Source organism: Oncorhynchus tshawytscha, linkage group LG06, assembly GCF_018296145.1.
Source record: "Oncorhynchus tshawytscha isolate Ot180627B linkage group LG06, Otsh_v2.0, whole genome shotgun sequence".
Lineage (NCBI taxonomy): Eukaryota > Metazoa > Chordata > Actinopteri > Salmoniformes > Salmonidae > Oncorhynchus > Oncorhynchus tshawytscha.
This window is the reverse complement of record NC_056434.1, coordinates 1,409,267-1,415,266: the sequence shown is the minus strand read 5'-3', so window position 1 is coordinate 1,415,266 and position 6,000 is coordinate 1,409,267. Positions and strand designations below refer to the sequence as shown.

Genomic DNA, 6,000 nt, shown 5'->3' with positions numbered 1-6,000 from the left:
AGACAGACAGGCTCTGGGGACACAGCTAGCCCTAACTGAGACAGACAGGCTCTGTGGACACAGCTAGCCCTAACTGAGACAGACAGGCTCTGGGGACACAGCTAGCCCTAACTGAGACAGACAGGCTCTGGGGACACAGCTAGCCCTAACTGAGACAGACAGGCTCTGGGACAGACACAGCTAGCCCTAACTGAGACAGACAGGCTCTGGGGACACAGCTAGCCCTAACTGAGACAGACAGGCTCTGGGACACAGCTAGCCCTAACTGAGACAGACAGGCTCTGGGGACACAGCTAGCCCTAACTGAGACAGACAGGCTCTGGGGACACAGCTAGCCCTAACTGAGACAGACAGGCTCTGGGGACACAGCTAGCCCTAACTGAGACAGACAGGCTCTGGGGACACAGCTAGCCCTAACTGAGACAGACAGGCTCTGGGGACACAGCTAGCCCTAACTGAGACAGACAGGCTCTGGGGACACAGCTAGCCCTAACTGAGACAGACAGGCTCTGTGGACACAGAGGACTCTGGTGTAAAGTAGTGCACTATATAGGGAATAGCGTGCAGTTTGGAAAGCAGTAAAGGCGTCCTCATGCGTCCTCATGCTTCAGTTCAGCTGGCGACCTGAACGAATGTTTACCTTAAAAGACCTTAGTTATATTGTTGTTTTTCAAGCTGTTTGTCCATTTTGAGACACCGTAGCCAAAATAGTCTGAATGAATCTAAGATAACTCAAGAAATTTGCCATTCATTTAAAACTTTTTGCCAAGGAGATCTTAGTTGCTCAATTTTACATCTAACTAGTAATGTTTGGTTCAGTATTTCTCAATGAAAACATGTGCATGAAAATGAGCCGTCTCTCATTGAATGACAAATACTTAATTGAAGAATCCCTGCTGACCAATCACAGACGGAGGGGGGTGGACCGCCCACTACTGACTTCAGCTTGTTTCCGAACTTCACTAAATGTCATCATAACGCACAAACTGTTTCGGCTGGGAAGCACGCGGACGCCTTAACAGACAGGAACCGGAGTAAAGCTAGCTAGTTGGGTTAGATAGGACTCTCTCTCTAGATAGGGTCAGGGTTATAGGGTCAGGGTTAGGGTCAGGGTTAGGATCAGGGTTAGGGTCAGGGTTAGAACATATGTCAAATGACTCATTCATATTCCTGTGCACGGAAGCAGAGACACGCAGTACTGCACTAGCAGGACGTGGATTGTCTTAGGGCCAGGGTCAGGGTCAGGATTAGGGTTAGGGTTATAGGGTCAGGGTTAGGGATAAAGGGTTAGGGTTAGGATCAGGTTTAGGGTTATAGGGTTAGGGTCAGGGTTATAGGGTCAGGGTTAGGGTTAGGATCAGGGTTAGGGTCAGGGTTATAGGGTTAGGGTCAGGGTTATAGGGTTAGGGTCAGGGTTATAGGGTCAGGGTTATAGGGTTAGGATCAGGGTTAGGGTCAGGGTTATAGGGTTAGGGTCAGGGTTAGGGTTAGGGTTATAGGGTCAGGGTTATAGGGTCAGGGTTAGGATCAGGGGGGTCAGGGTTAGGGTCAGGGTTAGGATCAGGGTTAGGGTCAGGGTTATAGGGTTAGGGTTAGGGTCAGGGTTATAGGGTTAGGGTCAGGGTTATAGGGTTAGGGTTAGGGTCAGGGTTATAGGATCAGGGTTATAGGGTTAGGGTCAGGGTTAGTGTTAGGGTTAGGGTTATAGGGTCAGGTTATAGGGTTAGGTTTAGAGTCAGGGTTATAGGGTCAGGGTTAGGGTCAGGGTTAGGATCAGGGTTAGGATCAGGGTTAGGATCAGGGTTAGTGTTAGGGTTAGGGTCAGGGTCAGTGTTAGGGTCAGATAAAGGCTCTATTGGAAATAAACTCTCCTCTCACACCCAAAGACTCTGGTTCTGGTGAAGCCTGGTCCTGGGTTATACTGCAGCTTGGTCTGGTTCTGGATTTGTTTTGGTGGAGGGTAGGATACATACTCCGCTTGTCCGTCCATTCATTTACAGGGGTTTCATACTGGTTATTTTGACAGCAGGAGTTTATTGTGATTTCACACCTTATATATTTCTGACATGGGGGTTCGTTCACTCTGACATACTGCTAACTTATTGCAGCTGCGCAAGTTCTGTTCTACAGAAGTGACTGGAGATTGAATCCCCCGAGCTGACAAGGTGAAAATCTGTCATTCTGCCCCTGAACGAGGCAGTTAACCCACCGTTCCTAGGCCGTCATTGAAAATAAGAATGTGTTCTTAACTGACTTGTCTAGTTAAATAAAGATTAAATAAAGGTGTAAAAAAATATTTTAAAAATGCCGATTTCCGATTGTTATGAAAACTTGAAATCGGCCCGAATTAATCGGTCATTCCGATTAATCGGTCAACCTCTAGTCCAGATATACCAGGGCCCAGATATACCGGGGCCCAGATATACCGGGGCCCAGATATACCGGGGCCCATATATACCGGGGCCCATATATACCGGGGCCCAGATACACCGGGGTCCAGATATACCGGGGCCCAGATATACCGGGGTCCTGTCGGCCCCCTCCCCCATCTACAGATGCAATCTTTCACTTCTCCTAAAACAGCAACTCTCCCCCCTCTCTCTACTGAGCTTTGCCTGATCATACTAGGAAGGAAGTCGCTGAGCAAACACACAAACTGAGATCCTTGCTGGAGGGTCACTAAGACCTACTGCACAGCCCTTGTCAACACACATCAACAAAGACATTTAGTTCCATCATTTACCTAACAGAGATCTGGTTCAAATACATTCCACCCCTTTAACATCTCATTTTGCAGAGCAATGGGCATGACTTTAGTTCAGAAATAATCATAAAATGTTGACTTTGAAATCTCTATTCCTCAATATAACAGTCAATTATTTGGAGCACTGGTTTAACGTTGTCTTTTGTCATTGGTTTGTCAGTCAACAACCATGATTTGTTTGAAAATGATTCCTGTCCGTTTGACTCGCCTGTATGAGACTGACTCCTGAAGTGCGGATATACGTCTGATTCCTGCCCGTTTGACTCGCCTGTATGAGACTGACTCCTGAAGTGCGGATATACGTCTGATTCCTGCCCGTTTGACTCGCCTGTATGAGACTGACTCCTGAAGTGCGGATATACGTCTGATTCCTGCCCGTTTGACTCGCCTGTATGAGACTGACTCCTGAAGTGCGGATATACGTCTGATTCCTGCCCGTTTGACTCGCCTGTATGAGACTGACTCCTGAAGTGCGGATATACGTCTGATTCCTGCCCGTTTGACTCGCCTGTATGAGACTGACTCCTGAAGTGCGGATATACGTCTGATTCCTGCCCGTTTGACTCGCCTGTATGAGACTGACTCCTGAAGTGCGGATATACTCTGATTCCTGCCCGTTTGACTCGCCTGTATGAGACTGACTCCTGAAGTGCGGATATACTCTGATTCCTGCCCGTTTGACTCGCCTGTATGAGACTGACTCCTGAAGTGCGGATATACGTCTGATTCCTGCCCGTTTGACTCGCCTGTATGAGACTGACTCCTGAAGTGCGGATATACGTCTGATTCCTGCCCGTTTGACTCGCCTGTATGAGACTGACTCTGAAGTGCGGATATACGTCTGATTCCTGAGCAGGAGAGCAGCCTGTTGCGTGTGCCAAGATCCTAACTAGTCTGATTAGTCGCTCAGTAAATCGGGCCCACAGCTTTAGACAAGGAAAATGAATGTGCGGTTTATCTACATGCCTTTTCTTTCATGAATCAACACAATAAACACATACCTATTTATTTTTTGCCGTATAAATAAGATAAAACGCTACGTTTCTTGTGCACAAAACCCATAACTAATAAAACAAGGCGAATACACAAAAGACAACACCCATAAAGAAACATCCCAGAAAGTTTGAGGCGATAGATAACGTCAGTCACAACACAGTGTAAATGTCCCCAGCTGACTATAGTATAGTAACTACCTACTCACCCCAAGTTATTCTCCTGGGAATTTGGTCCTCTTAACCAAATTAAAAACCCTTCTAAAACTACTATTCACAATCTGGACGCTCCTGGGACGAAATGGTGTATGAAAAGCGAGGATATCCCAGTTTGTAGTCAGTGAAATCTTCTTCCCTTGTCAATGTAACAGAGGCAGCAGGCGAGGATTTGTGCAGAGCAGGGAGTTTCTGTCCCACTGACTGAACCAAAGAAAATGTTTTTCTTCTTTGTTATCATGGAATTCGTGTATTTGTTTGTACTTTGCTGCCACCTACTGTGCAGGAGGGTGTGGTTAATCACGATACGGTTTGTGATACAATAATGAAAAGGGGGAAAGGAAAAATTACACTATTACAAATTACCAACATCTATATACCACTATTACATTCCACCAACCAACATCTAGATACCACTATTACATACCAACTAACATATATATACCACTATTACATACCCCCATCTATATACCACTATTACATTCCACCAACCAACATCTATATACCACTATTACATACCCCCATCTATATACCACTATTACATTCCACCAACCAACATCTATATACCACTATTACATACCACCAACTATATACCACTATTACATACCACCAACTATATACCACTATTACACACCACCATCTATATACCACTATTACACACCACCATCTATATACCACTATTACACACCACCATCTATATACCACTAATACATACCACCAACTATATACCACTAATACATACCACCAACTATATACCACTATTAATACCACCAACTATATACCACTATTACATACCACCAACATCTATATACCACTATTACATACCACCATCTATATACCACTAATACACACCACCATCTATATACCACTAATACATAACACCAACATCTATATACCACTATTACATACCAACTAACATATATATACCACTATTACATACCACCATCTATATACCACTATTACATTCCACCAACCAACATCTATATACCACTATTACATACCACCATCTATATACCACTATTACACACCACCATCTATATACCACTATTACATACCACCATCTATATACCACCAACTATATACCACTATTACATACCACCATCTATATACCACTATGACATACCACCATCTATATACCACTATTACACACCACCATCTATATACCACTATTACACACCACCATCTATATACCACCATCTATATACCACTATTACATACCATCTATATACCACTGTTACATACCACCATCTATATACCACTGTTACATACCACCATCTATATACCACTATTACATACCACCATCTATATACCACTATTACATACCACCATCTATATACCACTAATACACACCACCATCTATATACCACTAATACATACCACCAACATCTATATACCACTATTACATACCAACTAACATATATACCACTATTACATACCACCATCTATATACCACTATGACATACCACCATCTATATACCACTATTACACACCACCATCTATATACCACTATTACACACCACCATCTATATACCACCATCTATATACCACTATTACATACCATCTATATACCACTGTTACATACCACCATCTATATACCACTGTTACATACCACCATCTATATACCACTATTACATACCACCATCTATATACCACTATTACATACCACCATCTATATACCACTAATACACACCACCATCTATATACCACTAATACATACCACCAACATCTATATACCACTATTACATACCAACTAACATATATACCACTATTACATACCACCATCTATATACCACTATTACATTCCACCAACCAACATCTATATACCACTATTACATACCACCATCTATATACCACCTGACTCTGATAGCGCTAGACAGGCGGGAGACTCCGGTAGCGCTGGAGAGGAGAAAGGCTCTGGCAGCGCTGAACAGGCGAGGCGCACTGAAGGCCTGGTGCGTGGTGCTGGCACTGGGTAGAGGACATGCACAGGAAGCCTGGTGCGGGGAGCTGCCACCGGAGGACTGGTGT

The 6,000-nt window shown here is 44.2% G+C and overlaps 1 protein-coding gene across 1 annotated transcript in view; it reads right to left on the bottom strand.

Annotated features, from left to right (window-relative positions):
• LOC112252012 (cytoplasmic FMR1-interacting protein 1 homolog) overlaps window positions 1-4,186 on the bottom strand; it is a 33,145-nt gene extending 28,959 nt beyond the window's left edge. The window contains exon 1 of the mRNA XM_042323677.1: window positions 3,966-4,186. The gene's annotated coding sequence lies outside the window, so the exon portion shown is untranslated. The remainder of the gene's footprint in view (window positions 1-3,965) is intronic.
• Window positions 4,187-6,000: the final 1,814 nt, after the last annotated feature.